A 23,413-nucleotide genomic window follows, 5' to 3' on the forward strand; every position below is an offset into this window, starting at 1 on the left:
TCCCAAAGTGCTGGGATTACAAGCGTGAGCCACCGTGCCCGGCCTATTTTCTTAAAAAGAGGAAAAACTCATGAAATAATTTAATTCCAATTGTAGGAGTCCAATCCTGACTACTTTGCACTCAGACAAATAAATACAATGGGCTACAGGGTACTGAAAAGAAAAAAGTGTGAAACAACATTGTATAGAATATCAAGGGTACAAGTTGTTCATAAATTATGCCAATGAACTTTCATTGCTATTGTTACTATTATTTGAAACAGAGTCTTTCTCTGTCGGCCAGGCTAGAGTGCAGTGGCGCGATCTCAGCCCACCGCAACCTCCACTTCCCAGGTTCAAGCGACTCTCCTGCCTCAGCCTCCTGAATAGCTGGGATAACAGGCACGTGCCACCACACCCGGCTAATTTTTATATTTTTAGTAGAGACTAGGTTTTGCCATGTTGACCAGGCTGGTCTCAAACTCCTGACCTCAGGTGATCCTCCCACCTCGGCCTCCCAAAGTGCTGGGATTACAGGCGTGAGCCACTGCACCTGGCCGTGTTTTGTATTTCTTATGAAATAGAAATTAGCCAATATGAACTAGGCTTTCTCTTGACAAGATGAAAGTATATTTTGCAAAAGAATGCCATTCAGCAGGATAATTTGGCCTTACCAATGGAGTTTCACTATTCTGGTGACTTACTTACTTTAGTCTAACGGGCTCAGCAAAAAATAAAGTAAGGTTGTTATTTGAAACAATTATTGTATGTATACAGTGCAGATTCCAATGATATCTCTCAGAGGTCTACACATTTAACAATAAAATTCTTTCTCCAACTTTGTTTTTTGGCATGAGAGGAGTAGTGGTCATTTTTGTAGGTAAAGGAGACACAGAGAGCTCCCTACAGAAGGAAGGAAAGTTAAACAGACTGACTGAGGACTGTACTTTATTAGTTGGAGTGAATTCCGGTATGCATTGGCACATCCATTTCTGTGCCCACATGGTAATGCCTCTTCGTGAGGCAGAGTGCAAAACCACTGGGAAAATTAAGATTCACACCCAGAACTGAAGTTCATACAGGGGAGAAGGAAACAGACATGCGGTAGGCAGCCTAGATGTGAGCCCTAGCAAGAGACCACTGATGGATTCCCCAAAGTGACTGCCTAAATATAGTGTGTTTACTACAAAGCTTGTCACAGACAGCTAAAATGCAAATACAAATGAACTTTGATGGACTTCCTGGCAAGACTCCCAGCCCTTCAAGCAAATTCCTGAGTGAGGAAGCTGGTTCTGAAACATGCCTGGGAACTGCATACATGTGAACTTCCTGAGGCCTCTTCTCTTTAGCATTTAACAGGTAGCTGGATTTTAAACATTTGTCAGGCTGCTTTTATTCTGTCTACCTACCTCTCAATTATCTACCTATCTACCTATCCATCTATCTATCTTTGCATTATCAGACCAATTCATTATTCTTAACAATGGTTAAGAACATCAGTGTCTGTTCACTTTATGAACTGAGACACCAAGACAATAAGGAATCTGTCTTAAAACAAAGAAAATGTGCAGTTAAACGACAGTTAGAATTCAGGTTTCCCAAACTGCAGTTCTTTCTTTAGCCCACTGGTGGGCTACCTCCTATTTATATTTTCTTCATAAATTCTTTTTTGCATACATGTAAATATCTATGCAGGAGATCACTGAGGGACCATAGCTTCTCTTCATTCACCTGGCATGTGACCTGAGGCAGGTCAGTTGGACACCCTAGGCCAGCTTTTCTTGAGTGGAGGAGACGGTGCTGGCCTTGATGTCATTTCTGTTCTGACCTCTCGTGGTGGGTGGGGGTGATGGGAATACACAGGAATTTGACAAACCCAAGCCCAACATTCTTCTGACCCACATGGGATTACAAAACAATGCGGAAAAACTACCAGTAAATGCCTGCCTATTATTTGGGGGCATTGTGCCATCCAAATAAAGTCAAGAGGTTAAATGATGTGAGGCTACCAGAGCATCACATCATCTGAGAACATCATGTCTGTTTGGTTTGGGCTCAATCCCAGGTTAGGAGAATCTAAACCACGGTCTATACTTAGTTTAAATTAGCCAGGGCAAAGCATCTGTATCAGCATTAATATAAACCCAACTTCAATGTCTCAGGGCTTATGGAAAATATTTGCATTTTTCTTTCCTCAAGAGACTGCCTTATTTCATATATGTATGTGTGCGTATGTGTGTTTATATATAATTTTATATGTATATCTGTGTACGTATATATACACGTATATGTGTAAATATATATGTATATACACATATACATGTATATGTATATGCATACATATATATATGGGCAAAGACTTAATATACTATCCACAGGCTATTCAGATTATTCAAGAGGCCCTCCGTTGAAGAAGCAAACAGACAAACAAAACGGTTTCATACACAGGCAGGCATTTGGCTGAGTAGGTCGGCAGGATATGGAAACTTACTTTGAGGTGTTTTTGGATTCTCACCTAGAATTCTACTACTTAATGGCTGTGTGGCTTCTTTGCAGGCTGTATACTGAATTCATAAAGGATGTTCTGAGAGTAAATTCAAAGAATTCTGATGTTTTGAAATTTGTTGTGACTTGGTTAACTATGGTGAAATGTTACATTCATGTTACATTATGGCTTTTGTTTATACGGGTCTGATTATGGGATAACTTAATAAAGTTTTAAAAAATTCTATGTTTTTCAAAAATTCTGTGTTTGTCTTATGTGAAGAATTTGTTTCAACTATTCTTCAAAAACCAGAAAAGGAGCCACCGTATACTTTACTTTTCATATAAAGATTACTCAATATATTTTAAAATGGGTGTTCCAGAATTAGACTTCCAGATTCCTTGAATTGAGAGTGTGGAAAAGGATAGGCAGCTCCTGTAATAGGAGACATTCTTTTAAAAGCCTGGAATGCTGAAACCCTCTTAGACTGAAAACATGTCAGGACATGCCTTTTTGGGATACTGTCAAATGGTTTAGGCTCAGAATTCCACATTCCGTACTTTTGAAGTTGTTTTCTGTTGGCAAATGACCTCTTGATTATTTTCATGTGGTGAGTATTCAGGCCAACCTTTTTGGTTCCAAGTGATTTAAACACACACACACACACACACACACACACACACACACACACACACACACACACACACATAAAAACAAACCACTCTGAAGTGTCCATATTTTAGCATAAAGTTAGGAATTATGCGAGTGCTGGGTGTATCACGGTCAATTCGGTGAGCCTCATCACAGTTTATAGCCAAAGTCAGAGGCTTCAAAATCAGACACACATTGACCTGGAATGCTTTATTCTCCAGTGCTCATTCTTGATTCTCAAAAGTATCGCTACTGTGAAAAAATTGTCACCATTAGGGAGCTGTCATTTCCCTGGTAAAATTAAACAGCAATTTCATTCACCTCTGCTCCTTTTTGGATGAAGGCTGGCAATGGTTTAAGGAACAAATAAATGAAAGAATAAATGAGTGGAGTTCCCTCCTCCTGACTCAGAAAGGTGCTAGTTCCCCTCACGCAGGAGATACAACTTCGATGCAAGCCAGTTCTCCCACTACATAGAGCCCTTCTGTTTTTAGGAAGTTCTGATTCATGGATTGGAGAATTGAACTAAATTAGTATACTGTACAGCATGGGCCTGGTTAAATTAAACATAAATGCTCTGCCCCCTGCCACCCACCTCACTGTGACCACTGAGAGTTCATTTAACAGGCGCCACTATCTGTGAGACCCAAAGGTAGCTGACTTCAAACCCTGTCTACATTTGCCTTATTATAGACCATGTGTTAGTAGATGTTGTAATATTTTTTATGAACCAGTAGGATTCTCAGAGTGCTTCAAAACAGAGAGGCATGATATTGGGTGATGATTTTTTTTTAAGTCTCGTCTCGATTTAATTTTGTGAGAATTTTTTAAAATTGTCTGTTTTATTGAGAAATTGCTCAGAGATCATATACAATGAGAAACTCGGCTAGAAGAAGATAAACAAAACAAGTATAACAGAGACAACGTTCTTTTAAAACATTTCATTTTGCAGACCAATAATAAAACTTGTAAATCTTTTAAAAATACTTTTCTTATGGTGTATAAATTATGATATTTTACTTGAAGCTAATAAAGCCACCATAGAGAAGAAAGTTAATTTTTTTTCTTTAAGCTTTCCATAGGTGGTATAATTTAAATAATTCTGTGGTACAGTTTCAACACCTCAGATTGAGCACTTTTGTTTACGAAGTAAGAACAGTAATCCTCACGTAAAAGGGTGGTATTGCTACCCTAGACAGCAGATGGTATTATTAAATACACAGGCAAAGTCTAAGGTCATAAGGAACTAACAATTAACCAGAAATACGATCTGTCACAGTCGTTTAATGGGTAACTTACCAGATATATACCACTTGTATTCTTCTGAGTGGTGGGAGGTAAATAGTCAAGCTTCAGAGCAGTTGCACAATCGTTTAGAAATATTGTAATTATATTCTTATTTAAGCATTTAGGGAAACCAACAAGCCAGAAAGAAAGTGAAAATCAGTGTGATTTCCTCATAATACTGGGTCCTGTTAATCTACTTTGAAAAATACTTTACCAATTCAGACAGCACAATTTCATAGCTATCCCTGAATCTAACTGGTCTCCCCAAACGAGTAATGTCAAAATTTTGAATTTTTTTACTGCTAGTCTCAGTTGTTCTAAGATCTCTTTACATTATCATAGGTATAATTTTTGCCCCCGAAGTTTTCGTCATGTGAAGGTAAAAAATTGGAGCATACACAACAGCAAATGGAAGCAGGGTGGCAGGAGACAGCTGGGAAACTGTAGTGGGGAGGAGAGGCAGTCAGCTGGTGGGGTGGACCGTAGGAGGAGGATGGTCTCACCAGTAAGGAATGGGTGGCACTATTAAAATCTGGATGTGGGCTCAATTTCTATTGTAAATCAAATATAAATCTATCACTAAAATAGGAGCTGGATACACAGTGCCCAAGTCCTCGTGAGAGTTTCCCAAGAAGGGTTTACCATGGAGAATGTGTCATCAGTTCCTTTTCAGTTAGGGCTTTTGAGCATGAGGAACTGAATTCTAAATTCACCCAAAGGAAAAATGGCCAACAGGGCAGCAACTAAGCCTGAATCACAAAGAACAAACTGCTTGGTTAGAATTTGGAAGAGTGGCTGGGTGCAGTAGTAATATAATCCCAGCACTCTGGAAGGCTGAGGTGGGAGGATCACTGGAGGCCAGGAGTTTGAGACCAGCCTGGGCAACATAGCAAGACCCCCATCTCTACAAAAAAAAAATACAAAAATTAAGACCAGGTAGAGTGGCTTACACCTGCAATCCCAGCACTTTGGGAGGCTGGGGTCTCTACAAAAGAACTAAAAATTAACCAGATGTGGTAGTGCATACCTGTAGTCCCAGCTACTAGGCAGGCTGAGGCAGGCGGATTGCTTGAGCCCAGGAGGTTGATGCTACAGTGATCCATGAACCATGATCACGCCACTGCACTCCAGCCTGGGGAAGAGAGCGAGACCCAATCTCTAAAAAAAAAAGTTTGGAAGAGTGAAACTTGTCCCATAGGCAAATAACTACGAAGCATACCCAAGAGTCATGACTCTAGCCATTGTGTCAACCAATTGTAAAAACAGCATCTGGAAAAGCAAAAACATCCTCAGTGCCCCAGGTGAATAGAAGATGAACAATGAAAAGCAAGGTTCAGAGGTCACTGGCTGATCAGGGTAAAAAAGTGGGTAGATTCCAATCTTTGGACAAAAACTATTCTTAAAAGACAAAAAGTTATTCAATTTCTTTGCTGATGGATTTGGTGAGGATGTCTGATTCCTAGAAATGCATACTAATAAGGACTTTTTTCTTATACAGTTTCCTGCATTTATATATGTTTATTTAAATTTATCTAAATTTAAATTGAGTAAGGCAGGCAACAGTATCTCAGGGCACAGACTCATAACTGGAGAACTTCATCCACAAGCTTAGCTAGCTTGATTTTCTGTGTGGCCAGGACGCCTGCTGAAATTTCCAGCAGTCCTCAGAAAAGCTGATGAGATACCCTTGGGCTGAATGAGTAAGAACTTTCTGGAGAGTGGAAGACTGGTGAAAGTCCAGCTGGAAAAACATATGGCAGCAGAGGCGGAAAGAGTGCTTTATGACCGGGAGCTTTATAAAAAAAAATGTCTGAAGGCTCAAAGCAGCCGTTACAACCTAAGATCTTACTAAGCATGATGGATGTTCTTACTTCTAGGATTGTCTCCAATTTACCTGGACCACAGCCAGCACTGTATCCTCAGGCACCCCACGGGACAGTGCATACAGAAGAACAGCATCGCACCACATCCTATCACCAAGGCCAGGATTCTGTGCCTCCGCCCCCCTCCCCACCTCCTTGAAATGGGGGAAGTGGGGGGAAGAGTCAATTCTTCTTGGAGCACATGAGATGGTAGCTTGCTGTGTTGTCCTGAAAGAAAACAAAGTTTGTAAATCACTGTAGGTAGTTTTTTTTTTTTTTTTGTAATAGATATGTCGGGAGGGAAAATGACTATGGTAAATTCCATTCTGAACCACACATTAACTCAGAGAATTCTTGAGCCACACAGTGACAGACTGAGCTCAAGGAGAAAAACAGGCAGTCTGAGTTTCAGACTACGGAGCCATTTGGAGGTGACATGTACAGAAAAATGCACAGCTTTGAGGTTTTATATCGGTCCTTCCCTGCCCAATGTCATTTCCAAAGTAATAGAAAGGAATATTTTATTTTTTCATGTTAACTCTTCATTATAGTCATCTCTTATTGCAATGACCATTTGTATCTGTTACTGAGAACAGGTATAACTAGCTTTAAGAACATTCTACATGGAATGATATATTCCTTAGAAAGAAATCAATTAAGAAGTGATTATTCACAATTACAAAAGGACCCTTTATAAAGTCTGTAATTTACCACAGGATTAAAGAAAAGTACAGTTGACCTTTGAACAACACAGGTTTGAATGGCACAGGTACATACATTGATTTTCTCTTGCCTCTGCCACCCCTTAGACAACGAGACCAACCCCTGCTCTTCCTCCTCCTCCTCAGCCTACTTAACTTGAAGACAAAGAGAATGAAGACCTTTATGATGACCCACTTCCACTTAATCAATAGCAAATATATTTTCTTTTCTTTTTTTTTGAGACAGAGTCTTGCTCTGTTGCCCAGGCTGGCACAATCTCAGCTCACTGCAACCTCCACCTCCTAGGTTCAAGCAATTCTCCTGCCTCAGCCTCCCGAGTAGCTGGGATTATAGGCGTCTGCCACCACGCCTGGCTAATTTTTGTATTTTTAGTAGAGACTGGGTTTCACCACGTTGGCCAGGCTGGTCTCAAACTCCTGACCTCAAGTGATCTGCCCGCCTGAGCCTCCCAAAATGCTGGGACTACAGGTCTGAGCCACTGTGCCCAGCCCCTCTTCTTTACAATTTTCTTAATAACATTTTCTTTTCTCTAGCTTCCTTTTTCTGTAAGAATACATTATATAATAAGACACATACAAAATCTGCATTCATGGACTGTTTATGTTATTTGTAAGACTTCTAGTCAACAGGTAGGCTATTAGTTAAGTTTTGGGGGAGTCAAAGTTAAACTCAGATTTTCGAATTCACAGGGGTTGGCACCCTGACCTTCATGTTGTTCAAGGTCAAATGTACTTAAATAGTATTAGATTTTTTTAAATGTAATCAACGTAGACTTGTTAAAGCTCCGCACAAGTTGCTTTGGAGAGGCAAGCATGTGGACCTCTTCTCATGGATGCCTCAGCGGTGGCATCTGTAATGTAGCCATTGCAGACACCACTATTTTTCTTCAACAGACAACACTGTCTCCCTTTCGGCTTCTCTGATGGATGTTTCACCACTATTTTACTTAAGCTGTGGTGACGGTAGAAGCAGCAATTACTGTAGTCACAAAAATCAGGGCCTACCTTTATTACCCGATCATTATGACAATTATCCCCCACCGTTTTCTCTTTGTCCTTGCACACACATTTGCAAGGCATGTATTTTCATTACCAGACAGAGAAGCGCCTACAGGTCAATTGCACACACTCCGTGCTGATAAAGTAATGTCATTAACTTTTGATTTTTTAAAAAAGCAAATGACGGTCCTCTATTCCTGGATTGTGTTTTTCGCCTTAGGTACTCAAGTAAAAACCAAGATGGTCTCTCTCTCGCTCTCTGTCTCTCTCTCTGTCTCTCTCTCTCTCTCTCTCTCTCTATATATATATATATATGCGCACACACACACACACATATTTAATTTTCATAATGTCAGGCAGTATGTTTTTTGTTCGGAATGCACTTTGCATCCATGAGCGAAAGCCAGTGCTGTGAATCTAAAACTACCTGGGCCTAAAGAGGAAAGGCTTTGAAACCCGGGCATTTTCTAAATGTTCAGGGAGAGAAAGCAAAGTCACCTCTTCTTAACAAAAACTTTTCTTTTTAGGGGGCTCCAGGGCTGTTGAGATCGATCTAGGCCAGGGACTGGCCAGATATTTGTTCTTTTGAATGGTGTCCCCACTTCCCCTTTCTGGGGACCTCAGTCGACTTCTTTTGCATTTCCTGGCTCTGTTTCACACAATGCTCAGAGCTTCAAATCCCACTTCTCTGCAGTTACTCCAAGGTTTAAGCTGTGGGAAAGTCACTCAGGCTATGTGGCGGGTGCCAGCGCTGCTTCTGCTGCTATACTGCTGTGTCAACACACCACTTCTCTGTGACTCTGTAAATTGATATAACTTCTCTTGCCTCTGTAAATTGATATAACAACAGCAACAACAAAACTGACTGCCAAGTCAGTATGTGATTTACAAATATGTCCAGAGACCATTCAGTATCAGTATCAGCCAGCAGATAAAGCACAGGGCTTAGAGTCAGAGAGCCTGGGGTCTTATTCCAGCTCTACCACTTTTATCAGTTGTGTGATCCTAGGCAAGTGACTTAAACCTTCTGTGTCTCAATTTCCCTATCTGTGAAAAATGGGTCTAAAGTTAGTACTTACTGCAGAGATTGATGGGGAGATTAAATGATGTGCAAAATGCCTGGAACAGTGCATCGTCCATGGCACACCCTGGATTCACATTGGCTTTTATGTTACGTTAGTTCCAGACTCTGCTAAAGCAGGCACTTCTAAAACCAGCCAGTTCTGCTGCTGCTGCTCATGGCCAGACTTCAGGATCCTTAGGAACAACCTCTGCTACTTAGCAGTCCTCCACGTCCACCACTCCATGGAAGTAGCTGTCATCAGAGCTGCCAATGACTTCCCTGTGACCATCTCCAAGAGGTTCTTAGCACTCTAATCCTTTCTGAGTCATCTGCCACTTTGGATATCACTCCTTGGCATCTTTTTCTCACTTTGACTCTTAAAGAAATATCCTGTACCTACTGAACTTCTTTCCCTATGTTTTTATTTTATGTGTTTGCTCTCTGCCTCCCACATCCCCAACTCCCTACTCCACACTGGAAGTGTCAGTACTTGGCACATCGTAGATGCTCAGTAAATGTTTGTGAACTGACTTGAACTGTGTTGTTGAAGTAGTTCCTCAACTCTGTCCCTTTGTATCATTTTCTTGATATTTGAGCTCTTGCTGCTCTGCCTGGAATCTCTGCTATGATGAAGCAAACCTTCAACATCTTCTCACTTATAGTTCATCTTTTTCTCCTTTTGAGCCTTGAAATTCATTTTATTTTATTTTATATATTTTTTGAGACAGGATCCCACTCTGTTGCCCAGGCTGGAGTGCAGTGGTGCAGTCATGGCTCCCTGCAGCTTCGACCTCCCAGGCTCAGGTGATCCTCCTGCCTCGGCCTCCCCGAGTAGCTGGGACTACAGGTGTGCACCAACACACCTAGCTGATTTTATGTATGTTTTGTAGAGACAGGAATTTGTCATGTTGCCCAGGCTGGTCTTGAACTCCTGGGCTCAAGCGATCCACCCACCTCAGCCTTCCAAAGTTTTGGGATTATAGGCATGAGCCACCACATCCAGCCTGAAATGCTTTGTAATTAAATTAACCTGTTCCAAGTTTCCAATTTTGGGAGGGAGGTATATTTTTAAGGTCTAAATTTCACTTTATTCAGGAAACAGGAATTAGGCCCCACCGCACATCAAAACTACATACTATTATCCTAAAAATAACTCCTCTTGAGGCATATAAGATGCATGTTAACAAGGGAATCATATTCTCTGAGTGGCAGAACCCAACATTTTAATATGCATTTTATGGGTGTGGTGGCACATGCCTGTACTCCCAGCTACTCAGGAGGCCGAGGTAGGAGGATCACTTGAGCCCAAGAGTTCAAGGCTGCAGTGAACTATGATGGCACCTCTGCACTCTAGCCTGGGCAACAGAACAAGATGCTGTCTCTTAAAAAATAAAAAATAAAATTGATTTCTTTTTTTTTTCTTTTTTGAGATGGAGTCTCGCTCTTTTGCCCAGGCTGGAGTGCAATGCTACAATCTTGGTTCACTGCAACCTCCACCTCCCGAGTTCAAGCAATTCTCCTGCCTCAGCCTCCTGAGTAGCTGGGATTACAGGCATGTGTCACCACACCTGGCTAATTTTTGTATTTTTAGTAGAGACAAGGTTTCACCACGTTGGTCAGGCTGGTCTTGAACTCCTGACCTTGTGATCCACCCGCCTCAGCCTCCCAAAGAGCTGGGATTACAGGCGTGAGCCATCGCGCCTGGCCAACAATGGATTTCCTAAAGACAGTGAAGTATAATAACTGTTGGTTTGATCTTGCACTGAAGCCGAATAAAGGTTTGACCTATGAGAATCAAGGACAATTAAAATATTAGCTTATAGCATAGAAAGAGAAGCAGACTTCCCGTTACATGCACACACATACACACACTCTCTGAAGTCAACTATACATAATTTTTAAGACATTACACATTGGATTGTTCCCACTATCACGCGATCTTGTAATGATCAGGACTGTCTTCTCTGTTACGTGTAGTAGGGACCAAGATACTTTTAGGGCCTCATGAAAATGTTTGATTTTAATTTATTTTAAAATCAGGGCCGGGTGCAGTGGCACACACCTGTAATCCCAGCACTTTGGGAGGCCAAGGTGGGAGGATTGCTTGAGTCCAGGAGTTCAAGACCAGTTTGTGCAACATGGCAAAACTTCGTCTCTACAAAAAAAAAAAAAAAAAAAAAAAATTCGCATAGTGGTTGTTATTATCCTCTGTTTTTTACAGATGAGGAAAGTGAGGCTCAGAGAGGCTAAGTGACTTCTCCAGTTTTACATAGTTTTGAAGTGGCTTAATGAGAATTTGAATATAGGTCTGACATAATTCAAATATTGTGCTCTTGACCACTTAATTAACTCTACTTTCTGATTGATTCACATATGTTGAAATCTACTAATTCTCCTCCTAGTGTCATTATGTTTGTTTTTTCTCTCCTTTATATTTTTAAGGCCTGCCGGTCTATCCTTTCAAGGCTCTACACTTATGCTGGACCCACGAAGCTGTCCTAGAACATCATAGTAAATGTCCACCAGATATTAATTATTTGAGTGAGAATGGTTGTGAGCATTGGGTACTCCCCCAGCCAGTACCCTTCTCTTGCAGTAGTATATTTTGTAGATTAAATAAAACTCAAGATAAAAAAACAAATTAATAAATAATCAATGGAAACCGAAATTTGGAACATAAAAGTAGTATTTCAAAATGAACACATTATATGTAAAAGCTCACAACCAGGAATTTCTTCAGTTGAGTTTCCAGCAATGTTATGTCACTAATACTATGTTTCTCTCTATATGGCCAAACCTGTAAAGCCTTAATATCTGATTATGGAGCACTTCTAGACTATTAAAGAGCTTTCTATAATATTAATAAAATGAAATAATAAATAAAAATTAAATTGACTAATCATAGCAATTTCATTTTGAGAATGTTTTGTAGGCTGAAAGCAAATCCTTGAGATATTTGTGCAGACGCGTCATTGCAAAACAGAACCTGCAGTAGAACTATGTCATCTTTTGGTTCTAAGCGTGCCCCCTCATTGCTGGCAGATGGCAAATATTTATTTGCTTGCTAACTCTTTAGTGGAACTGGTCTTCTGTTTCCACTGTTGCCTCCTGTGACACAAACTGCCACCTGTCTCCCAAGGTGCTTTCTTTGTAACAGAACCCTAGTTTTCGGCTGGACTCATTTCCCCAGTGGTAGAGGCTGCTGGCTGGTCATGTCATGAGCCTAGGTCTTCTTCTTGTGCACAACCAGATGCCATTTCTCAGCCTCCCTTGCAGTTATATGCAGCTGTGTGTTTGAGTTCTGGCCAATAGTGAGTGGAAGTGATGTGTCCCTTCTACTCACACGTCTGTAGTCCTGGCCTACGGAAACCCACGATGGTTCTCTATACTCTTTATCTTTCCACAGCTTAATGCAGATAAGTAACAAGATCTTGGAAGACAAGTGTTGAAGATGAAAGAGGCACAAGGTAGAAGAAACCTGGGTCCTTAGATCCTTGCTTGGAGGAAAACCACCTGCCAATCCAGAATATCATTTTGGACTTCATGTGAGTGAGAAGTAATCCTGTATCATGTTTGAGCCATTAAGCGTATTTTGGTTGCTTGTTCTGATAGCTGTTAAGTATCTTACTGACGTAGACATCATAAGTGAAAGACCGTGTTTCTTCACCTCCCCTGCTAAGTGTAACCATGTAACTAAATTCTGGCCAATGAGATGTAAGCAGAAGTGTTTTGTGTGACTTTGAAACAGGATGCTTCAAGGAAGCTGATTTGGATGGGATAGGAAAACTTCTGTCATCTTTTGTTCCTTCTCTTTTATAGTTCAGACAAAATGTCAGGAATTGCTCTGGCCATCTTGCACTTCTGGGAATGGAAACCATTTTCTAAGACAATGGGGTAGGGTGATAGAGAAGACTAGGTTTTTTGATGGATGTGGAGCTGTTGGGCCCATCTGGGACCCTTAACCCCGTCCACAATGCTTTTATATTACAGGAATCTCTTGTTTAAGCTTCTATTTTATTTCTCATAGAGACACACGTTCTTCCTATAGGAGCAAAAGTGACCATTTTAAGATTTGAATCAAGTTATGCCACTTCTTGGCTATGAATCCCTTCATGACTTCCAGTTTACCTTAGAATTGAATTTATATTTCTACCATGGTTTATGAAGCCCTGCTTGATTTGTCTCCTGCCTACCCCACTGACCCCACCCCAATTACACTGGCCTGCCTTCTGTTCTGCCGTATTGACTGATCATTCACCTCCATGAGGCCCTACTGAAGATGTTACCTTTTCAGAGTGGTTCTCTGACCTCCCACCTACAATGGACTCTCCCAGCTTTCGTCTATCTCACCACCCTGTTTATTTCCTACATGGCTCTGATCACAGTCTTTAATCATTTGGTTGATGTATTTATTCATTGGTTCGTCACTATCTCCCCAACTAAAATGTAAGCTCCGTGAGGCAAAGATGGTCTCCCGTACAACACAGTGCCTGCTGCATAGGAAGCACTCGTTACATTATGAAAAATACAGCAAACGTGTATGTACATTTGAATATGTATAAACACTAGATGTATGTGCATGTGTACACATATACAGTTGACCTGTGACTAACGCAGGGGTCGGGGCGCTGACCCTCCATGCAGTCGAAAATACGACTTTTAATGCAACTTGGTTTTTGAATTTATAGTGTGTGGATTTCTTTTTAAAAACCTAGCCCTGATTATAATGAGAGAAAAAGTGGAATTAAATTTAGCCGTTATTAAGAATCCAACAAATCAAATATAAGTCACAGCAAATACTAAAATTTTGAGGTGAAAAAGAAAATTAGAACTGGAGATAGACATTATAGTGCTGTCCCAGAAAATGGCAGTATCTAGCCCATGAGAGAGTTTCTTTCATATTTTTTTCATTGCATATACTAAACATAGTGATTGCTTTTTATCTTTTTAAAAAAATCTAGGCTGGGTGTGGTGGCTCACGCCTGTAATCCCAGCACTTTGGGAGGCCAAGGTGGGCAGATCACGAGGTCAGGAGATTGAGACCATCCTGGCTAACACAGCGAAACCCCATCTCTACTTAAAATACAAGTAGAGGTGGCGGGCACCTGTAGTCCCAGCTGCTGAGGAGGCTGAGGCAGGAGAACAGCGTGAACCCGGGAGGTGGAGCTTGCATTGAGCCGAGATCACGCCACTGCACTCCAGCCTGGGCAGTAGAGCAAGACTCCGTCTCAAAAAAAAGAAAAAAAAGAAAAAAAAATCTAAATCATTATTTGCTCTCTGTTCAAACATCACTCAGCCAAATAGAATTTCCTGCTGAAGAAAATTATGACATAAAAATTTAAAAATTACCCCACCACTTTTGTTTGTTTGTTTTTTAATCTGTCAGTTTGTTACCTTTATTCCTGAAAGAAGGACTCAAGACTCGTGTAATTCTCTAAAACAGGTGTTAACAGGAAATGTTCCTAGACAATGTGGGTTTGCAAGAGAAACAAAGAATTTATTGTTGACTTGATTACTAGCTCAAAGTAATCAGAAATTCCATGAAAGACACTGCAAGTTGACCTCTTTTAAAATTACTTTAAAAAGCGGAGGTTGATTTGTATTTCTTAATCAGCATCTCAGAACAATGTACATTCTTTTTGTATAGTGTCATGGGCATCTGGGGCTTTGGCTTGATCAACATCCACTTCCTCCTGTGATACCAAGAGCCTAGTTTTCTTTGAAAGAACCACCCCTCCCTGACTCTCAGTCTCTGTTTTCTGGTGGGGTTGACTCTTACCCCTAACCCCAGGGGTGGGGCATGTGGTCCAAGTCTGGCCAATGAGAATTTTAACCATGTTGGTGGTTCAAGAATGAGTATGTGTTACATGCTGAGCTTATCAGAACCAACACTGTCAGCCCCAGGGGTTATGCTAGAAGTATTGGAAAGGGTAAATTCTCTTTTGGGGTGGTTAAACCTATAGAAAATTAGCCTGGAGCTTCTGGTGGACATCTTGTCAAAAAATAGTGATTGCCTGCTTGAGAATGAAGTCAAGAGAGAAGAAGGCAAAGCTAAAGCCTGGAGAATATTCCTGAAGATATTTTTCAAGGATCTGGAACAACCCTGGAACTTTTTTTTTTCTTTCTTTTAGAGACAGGTTCTTGTTCTGTTGCCTAGAGTGCAGTGGTGCAATCATGGCTCACTGCAGCCTCAACTCCTAGGCTCAAACGATTCTCCTGCCTCAGCCTCCCAAGTAGCTGGGACTACAGGCATGCGCCACTGTGCCCAGCGATTTTTTTTTTTTTTTTTTTTGTAGAGATGAGGTCATGTTATGTTGCCCCGGCTGGTCTTGAACTCCTGGCCTCAAGTGATCTTCCCACTTTGGTCTCCCAAAGTAACTGAATTACATGCATGAGCCACTGTGTTTAGCCTGAGCATTTTCAGGTACATAAACAAATATATTGCCCTTATTTGAATTTCATTTCTCTCACTTAGTTTCAAATAAGAATCTTGACTATACACTTAATTTGTTACTAAATGAATTAGGATATAAAGATTTTTTTAAATTAGTTCACTACAAAATTTTCTGTAATTGGAAGAAAGATGGCCATTCCTCCCCAAAGGAACTCTTACAACTTGTATTCATTTACCAGAAAATGCAGTTTCCTTTTGCCTATACACAATCTAAAGATTTTTTAGTATACTTGTTTAGTTGCCTAAATATTCTTTATATGTTTGTCTTGTCCTTGCAGTTCATATGAGGTATTGTGTTACCAGTGAGCAGGGTCTATGATGAATGTGTCTTTAGAACACCCAATGAAGTGCCACTTGCCACAAGAAGCTAAATCACAATCTGATGGCAAGGAAAGGCAACATTCTTCCTACAGTTTTGTGCATAAACCTTCCTGCCTCTCTGCTGGGGACCACCTATGGGGAAAGGTAAACTTCTCTCTCATGGCTCTCCTTTCCCAGGAAAACTTTAGCTCCTGTTGAGACCAACACTTTCCCTGGAGAATGTGGAGTGAAGGGGTTAGGCCCATCACAATTTTCCATTCATGATGTTGAAGGCATTCAAGCAAGGCATCACATAGAATCAATAGAAACAGAAACAGCCCCACATGTGAAGAAGGAGCCGTGCTGGAATGAACAAGGGCTGCAGTATGGGTGAGTTACACGGTACAGAGCACAGGGGCTGACTGCTTTGTGCTCTTCCAGGTGGGATCATTACTTGCCAGCCTTCCAGCTGATGCCAGTGGCAACAGCACGACAGGCTGAACTGGATTCTTTATGACTATGTACTCATTAGGGGGAAAAAGCACTTCCAATGCAAATGATTGAAATGGAAACAAGATGTGCACTCTGCTGCCTAAATGAAAGCTCTACCAGGTAGGCCATTCAAACTCAATTAAGAGTAGCAAAACAGGATCTATCAGGACAGTGGCTGCAACCTCTGTCACAGAGAATGGACAGTGAGCGGTCCAAATGGATTGAGGGGCATGAATGGCACCTGACTTACAGCAGGAGCTCAGCACTTTTGCTCTCTTTGCCGCTTCACTGGAACAAGGAGAAAAAGACATTAGGATGAAGGATAATGTGTGATACACACATAAAGATGAAAGCAAGAGGGACACATGCAATGTCACTTATTGGAAGGACCACTTTAGGCTGCTCTGTCCTCTCTCCCCTGAAAACACGTTCCACATTGTTTTAACCATCTGTGGCCCACTCTGAAGCTCAAGGAACCCTGGCCTTTCTGCTTAATTGTGAGCACAGCCATATGAAACTGCAATCTGGCAGCTGAAGGGGAAAGTATTTTTACTGTCTCTGCTGAGAAAGGGTTTGGATGAATCGAATCACCTGTTATGTGTGGAATTGTACCCTCTAGAAAGCTCTGTTGAAGACCCAAACCACGGTACCTGTGAATGTGACCTTATTTGAAAATATGGTCTTGTAGATGTAATCAAGCAAAGATGAGGTGATACTGAATTAGGGTGGGCCTCCACCAACATGACTGGTGTCCTTATGAGAAGCAAGGAAGAGACATAAGGAGAACATGGTGTGACAATTGAGACAGAGATTGGAGTGATGCATCTACAAGCCAAAAAATGTCAAGGGCCGTGAGCTGCACCAGAAGCTAAGAGAAGGGCATGGGACTGACCCTCCCCTAGACCCATCAGAAAGAGTCTGACCCTGGCGACACCTTGATTTTGTACTTCTAGACTCCAGAATTATGAGAATAAATTTATGTTGCTTTAAGCCACTCAGTTTGTGGTAATTCGTTATGACAGTTCTAAGAAACTAATCCACCCTGCTAAAGAGTAAATGTCTGATGCAAAACTCACTACATGGATGAAAAGGCTGAGATATTCCGAAGAGTCATAATGAACTGTGCCGTCATCTACAAAGGAAGTGCAGCAGTGCAACAGCTCAAGATAGATCCTGGAGATGTGGCAGGACAGACGTGCCCACCAGACTAGGAGCACTTTCAGGACAGCGTCATGCCTTGTTCTCCTCCACATCCCTCCGTCTGTGCCTGAAAACCAGAAATGCTCAATTAAATGTTGAAAATAAATTCATAGGAAAACTATCTCAAATAAGTCATTAACGTTATTATTATTATTATTTTTTTTGAGATGGAGTCTTGCTCTGTCACCCAGGCTGGAGTGTAGTGGCACGATCTCGGCTCACTGCAACCTCCGCCTCCCAGGTTCAAGCGATTCTCCTGCCTCAGCCCCCTGAGTAGCTGGGATTATAGGCATGCACCATCACGTCTGGCTAATTTTTGTATTTTTGGTGGAGACGGAGCTTCATCATGTTGGTCAGGCTGTTCTCGAACTCCTGACCTCGTGATCCACCCACCTCGGCTTCCCAAATTGCTGGGATTACAGGCGTGAGCCACCGCGCCCGGCCACAATTAACCTTATTTTATGATGTCATATAAGTCCTTCCTATCACCTTCCATGAAGATGTAACTGACAAAGGCATCTGATTTGATGCTTTCATTGGAGAAACCCACCCTTGGCCATTGAAGGGCACAACTTTGGGTTTCTTTGAGATTTAGTCTGGTCCTTGGATTCGCAAATGGCAGATGTGACCAGTAACAGCTTTTTACAAATCTTCAAATCCCACTGACACTGGGATTCTGCCCCTCAGATGTGGCTGTGGTTTTTTCACTGGCAGGGCAGGATATATTACTCTCCATTTAACGTCGGCCCACCCAAAGTGTTAGTTAGCCTGCTGTTTCATACATGAATCCATCTTAAATGCCTCCGAGTCTCCAGGTGAAGGGTGCTGCCATCAGCAGCAGCCAATAAATGAAATAATAACAAATATAAAATCAGCCATATTGGTCTCCTGGAGGTAAATAGAGCACAGGGGCGTTTCATTTACTGAAAGGCAAGAATTGCGATACCTGTAAATGTTGAATGTGAACGTGTTTTATAAAGTGTAAAGGGCTGTAAAGAAGTCAGTTATTATGTTTATTATTGCTCCTGCTCTGTACACTTGATCAAATGACAAACCCAAAGACTCACCTCTCTGGGCTCCGGTTTCCTTACTCAGATGAGGGAATTATGTTTAATATCCCAAGGTCCCAGCTAAATCTTTTTTTTTCTTTGACTCTATGAATCTATCAGCGGGAACTTCCATCCAAATTCCTGAAATGTGGGAATATATTTGATGATGCTGTTTACATATAATATTAAATTATTTTGCATAAATTTTTCAGAATATATTTTGTATAACATAGAGGACGAAGGGGAAAAAAGTAAAGTAAGATGGGAAAGTAGGCCATAAGAAAGGATATGGAGAAACGCTTAAGAAAATCCACCTATTATAATAATTAAAATTCAGCTTACCTGGAAAGGGGAGGAGAGTATTTATGATTAACATGAATATAGTCTGTGCTCATTGCAAAGTAAATTTTCAGAAAAAAAGGGCAAAATCTGATTATTTTAATCGTTAGATTAAATGCAATTAGAAATCCCGCCTACCTTTTAAAGTAAACAGCAAACTTAGTATTTTACTACATAAAAGAAACAATTGAAATAATCCTAACTTCAGGTTATCGTTGCATATAACAGAACACTATATTTGAAAATGATCCTCATTGAGTTTTTTGGATTCAACAACTTTTTCTGTGGCTAAAAATGTCCCTTGAGTTTCTGAAATCTGCAAGAATGCTGGGAAGAGCTGTGCAGAAATACCTCCAAAGGGTCAGGAAGTAATTTAGGATTTTTAATTCAATGGAATCAATCTTTCTTGTGTATGTTTACTTACTTTTTTGGACAATAGGCCAATGATTGTAGAGTTTGTTCTAGCCTCGAAACCAACTCTCTGCAGAGCAATTCCTGATTCCACAAAGGGTGCATCAGGATGCACGGGACCCCCGGATCGCAGGCCCCACATGTGAATGAAGCAACACAGATCATCGATAGCAGAGACCTCTCTAGGGTGAGTTCTCTTGAGATGCAGGGCACGATCAACAGGACGAACAACCCTAAAGACGACAAATGGGTATACTGGCCTGGGCTGGATGAAAGGAGGCAATAGGGCTAAAAACACAGAACCAAACGTGTCATTTCTCTCTGTAACTTCCTTTTGATCTCAAATACCGTGTGTTCTCACTTATAAGTGGGAGCTAAACAATGGGTACACTTGGGCATGAAGATGGAAATCATAGACACTGTGGATTCCAAAGCGGGGGAGAATGGGAGAGGGGCAAGGGTTCAAAAATTACCTGTTAGGTACTATGTTCACTATCTTATTTTTTTTTTCTTTTTTGAGATGGAGTCTCGCTTTGTCGCCCAGCCTGGAGTGCAATGGCGCTATCCCAGCTCACTGCAACCTCCACCCACCAGGTTCAAGTGATTCTCCTGCCTCAGCCTCCTCAGTAGCTGGGACTACAGGCATGCGCCACCACCCCTGGCTAATTTTTGTATTTTTAGTAGAGACAGGGTTTCGCCATGTTGAGCAGGCCGATCTCAAACTCCTGACCTCAAGTGATCAGCCCACCTCGGCCTCCCAAAGTGCTAGGATTACACATGACAGCCACCGCACCTGGCCTACGTTCACTGTCTGGGTAGCAGGTACACTGGAAGCCCAATCCCACTGTTATGCAATATACCCATGCCTATGTACATGTACCACCTGAAAACATGCATGTGTACCCCCTGAATCTAAAATAAAATAAAATAGAGATGCAGAAAAGAATAATTTAAAAATATTTTGAGAAATGTACAACAAGAGCCATAAAAGTGTTTATATTCCCTCGTCCTAGTAATTCTGCTTGTGTATATTTATCTTAACAAAATAATCAGAAATGTGTAGAATGATTTATGGATAAGCATGTTCACTGAAGCACTCCTTAGACTATAGGAAAATTTGGGAAAAACCCCAATATACAAAAATGAGGAAACACTTAATCATAGTCCATTCGGATGATGGAATGCTGTGTAGATATGTAAAAATCATATTTTCAGAGATGGCTGTTGATCAATGGAAATGCCCAGTCTATAACATTCCATGAAAAAGACAGATATACAGCCATATATTCCATATAATTATAATTTTAAATATGTATGAATGTGTGTGTATATATAATATATGTGAAAAAATTGGAAAGAAATACACTAAAATGTTAACTCATCTCTAAGTGGCAGGATTATGAGATTACAGGTGATTGTTTCTGGTTCTTTATATGTTTCAGTTTTTTGTGTTTTGTTTTTTTTTTTTGAGATAGAGTCTCACTCTGTTGCCCAGGCTGGAGTGCAGTGGCACGATCTCAGCTCACTGCAACCTCCGCCTCCCAGGTTCGAGCAATTCTCCTGCCTCAACTTCCTGAGTAGCTGGGACTACAGGTGTGCACCACACCACCGTGCCCAGCTAATTTTTGTATTTTTAGTGGAGACAGGGTTTCATCATGTTGGCCAGGATGGTCTCGATCTCTTGACCTCAGGATCCGCCCTCCTTGGCCTCCCAAACTGTTGGGATTACAGGCATGAGCCACTGCGCCTGGCCTATTTTTTAGTATTTTAAGATTTTTCTACAATGACTCTGTATTGCTTTTAATGTCAAAAATCTCAATAATGTTGAAGGTTATGGTATTTATATGCTTTTTTAAAAAATGATGAATGTTCTCCCTAAATGAGAAATGTGGACACACCGTGTTTTGGATTTAGTGTAGGGAGGTGGAGTATTATGATTAAATACTGTGTTTTCAAGCATTAATGACTCAAAGAGCAGGTACTTACAGAGCACCTATTATTTCCATCAACCAGTGTTATTGAGCACTCACTCAATAAGTGTTGGCCTCTGACTTTATGCCTAAGAGTCAGGAGACCACAAAAAAGCAACAGTGCCAGGTCTGCAAGGTGAAGGCAAGAAGCTCATGTTCTAGGTACTTGTGACTGTCCTGCAATGCTAAAGAATGAACCATTCCCAAAGATTTGGCAAACTTGCCCAAGCTTACTCCCAAGGAGTCTAACCTTTGCCCAAGTATCTAGGACTCAGGCCCACCTGCTTAGCCTGGTCTCACTGAAGTGTGGAGGCAAAGCATTTGCAGCTTCATCATCTTCCATTTTGTCTCATAAGGAAATTGTGTTAGTCCAAGAGGCTTGGTGTGTTATATGGTTGTACAGCTTAGTGCTTTCTTAGCATTCTGTTTACGTGCTGACAACTTGATATTTTCATCAATGGTTGCTATATTTCTCCATATGTTAGGTTGACAGGCTAATAATTTCAAAAGTCAATTTCTCCCTCTCTCTCTCTTCTCCCGGTTTACATATTTCTATTTTCCAATTCCTTTATCTGCATTTTGTAAATATCTCAAAATAGTGGAAGGCAAGGCCTCTAGGATCACTTGGCCCAATCCCCATATAATTGGATCCTTAGGGCTTGCTATATCTTTAAAGAAATTGAGGTCACCTTTTGTTACCAAGAATTAAGCACCTGTTGTGTGACTGATGGAGATCTGTATACAGAGCACATTGCCCAGGGCAGGTGTGATTTGGTTACAGACAGCCTCTCGATGTATGATAAAAGTTTGGATCAGGTTGTAAACATTTTGCTCACTGTAGCAGAGAGCTCTCCGTGAACGGAGAACTGTCTAAACAGGGTGGTTGGCCACAGAAACTGCCCAGGGATGCACCTCCTTTCCACATTAGCCCATGGCCTTTCCAGCCCTGAAATCTGAGTTGCATGTGAGTCACTTAGACAGGCTATCTGTCAATTATTAAGCAACATCAGTGGGCCCAGCAATTCCATTCTGCGTAGAGCAAAGGTCCTCCACACATTCCAGGTCTATACCATCAAAGTGGCTATTTTTCTCAACCTATCCCTGCCCTTTAAGAAAATGGGGGCCATTTATTTCCGGGGATCACTATTTACACCCCATTGGCAGATAGTAGAGCCCAGTGGTTAATAAACAACCTTGTTTTAAATCCCATCTCCGTTGTTTGCAAGCTCTGTGTCTTTCAGAAACTTTACTTAAATTTCTTGAGCATCAGTTTCCTCACAAGGGTGTGGTCAAGTGATAATTAAGTATTTGTACTTTAACCCTGTACCTGGCTGACAGCAAGCCCTCAGAGAAGAATTAACTTAGAGTTTTTATACATTCCCTCCAGTACAATGTTCCTAACATACAAGGGGCGTATGTGTGTATTATGAGTGGAAAGAAGGAAGGAAGGATGCAATTGATAAGGCTTGCATTCAGCATTGCTATAGTCAAACTCTCCTTAGGAAGATCTGGATGTGCCAACATTTCTTATATATCATATGTAGAGGTGACTTAGGTTTTTCTTTCAGTACTTCATCACTTGAAAGAGCAGTTGGTGATAATGAGCAGGTTTTGAAGTCTGTGAACTAAACTAAAAGTAAAAATAAAAGGGACGGTGAAATTTTGTTTGTGCCTTAAGGGAACTCCCTTTTACCCTCCCACTATGTTGATATTGTAATGTTTGTTCTAACATATCATCTAACAATTCCCTCCATTTTTTTCTCCTTATTTCTTCTCCTTTCAAGTAACAGTATCTTCAACAATCGTTCAGCTGTTCAGAAACTTAAAAATCATGAGACGATTCTTAAAGGATAGGAACTAACATTGATCACACAACGTGTAATCCCACATCTATATACTGGCAAATGGTGGCACAAACACCATAAAATCTCAGCTTGCTTTGTAGCCATTCTGGATTGCTGAGTTCTAGGCAAGTAAGAGCTGGTCCTTCAAAGCACCAAAAGAAAGAAAGAAAGGAAGGAAAGAAGGGAGGTGGGCAGAGATGGAGGGAAGAAGGAAGGGGAGGGAGGGGGAGAGAGAGAGAAAGAAAAGAAAGAAAGAAAGAAAGAAAGAAAGAAAGAAAGAAAGAAAGAAAGAAAGAAAGAAAGGAG

General features: G+C 41.1%; 1 long non-coding RNA gene across 1 annotated transcript; it reads left to right on the forward strand.

The window, feature by feature from the left end:
- The first annotated feature begins 463 nt into the window (after window positions 1-463).
- Window positions 464-17,613, forward strand: LOC129458527 (uncharacterized). The gene is made up of 4 exons (XR_008649647.2): window positions 464-6,521; window positions 9,166-9,346; window positions 12,455-12,593; window positions 15,781-17,613. It is a non-coding gene; the product is annotated as an uncharacterized lncRNA (long non-coding RNA).
- Window positions 17,614-23,413: the final 5,800 nt, after the last annotated feature.

Source organism: Symphalangus syndactylus, chromosome 19 (assembly GCF_028878055.3).
Source record: "Symphalangus syndactylus isolate Jambi chromosome 19, NHGRI_mSymSyn1-v2.1_pri, whole genome shotgun sequence".
NCBI classification, from domain to species: domain Eukaryota; kingdom Metazoa; phylum Chordata; class Mammalia; order Primates; family Hylobatidae; genus Symphalangus; species Symphalangus syndactylus.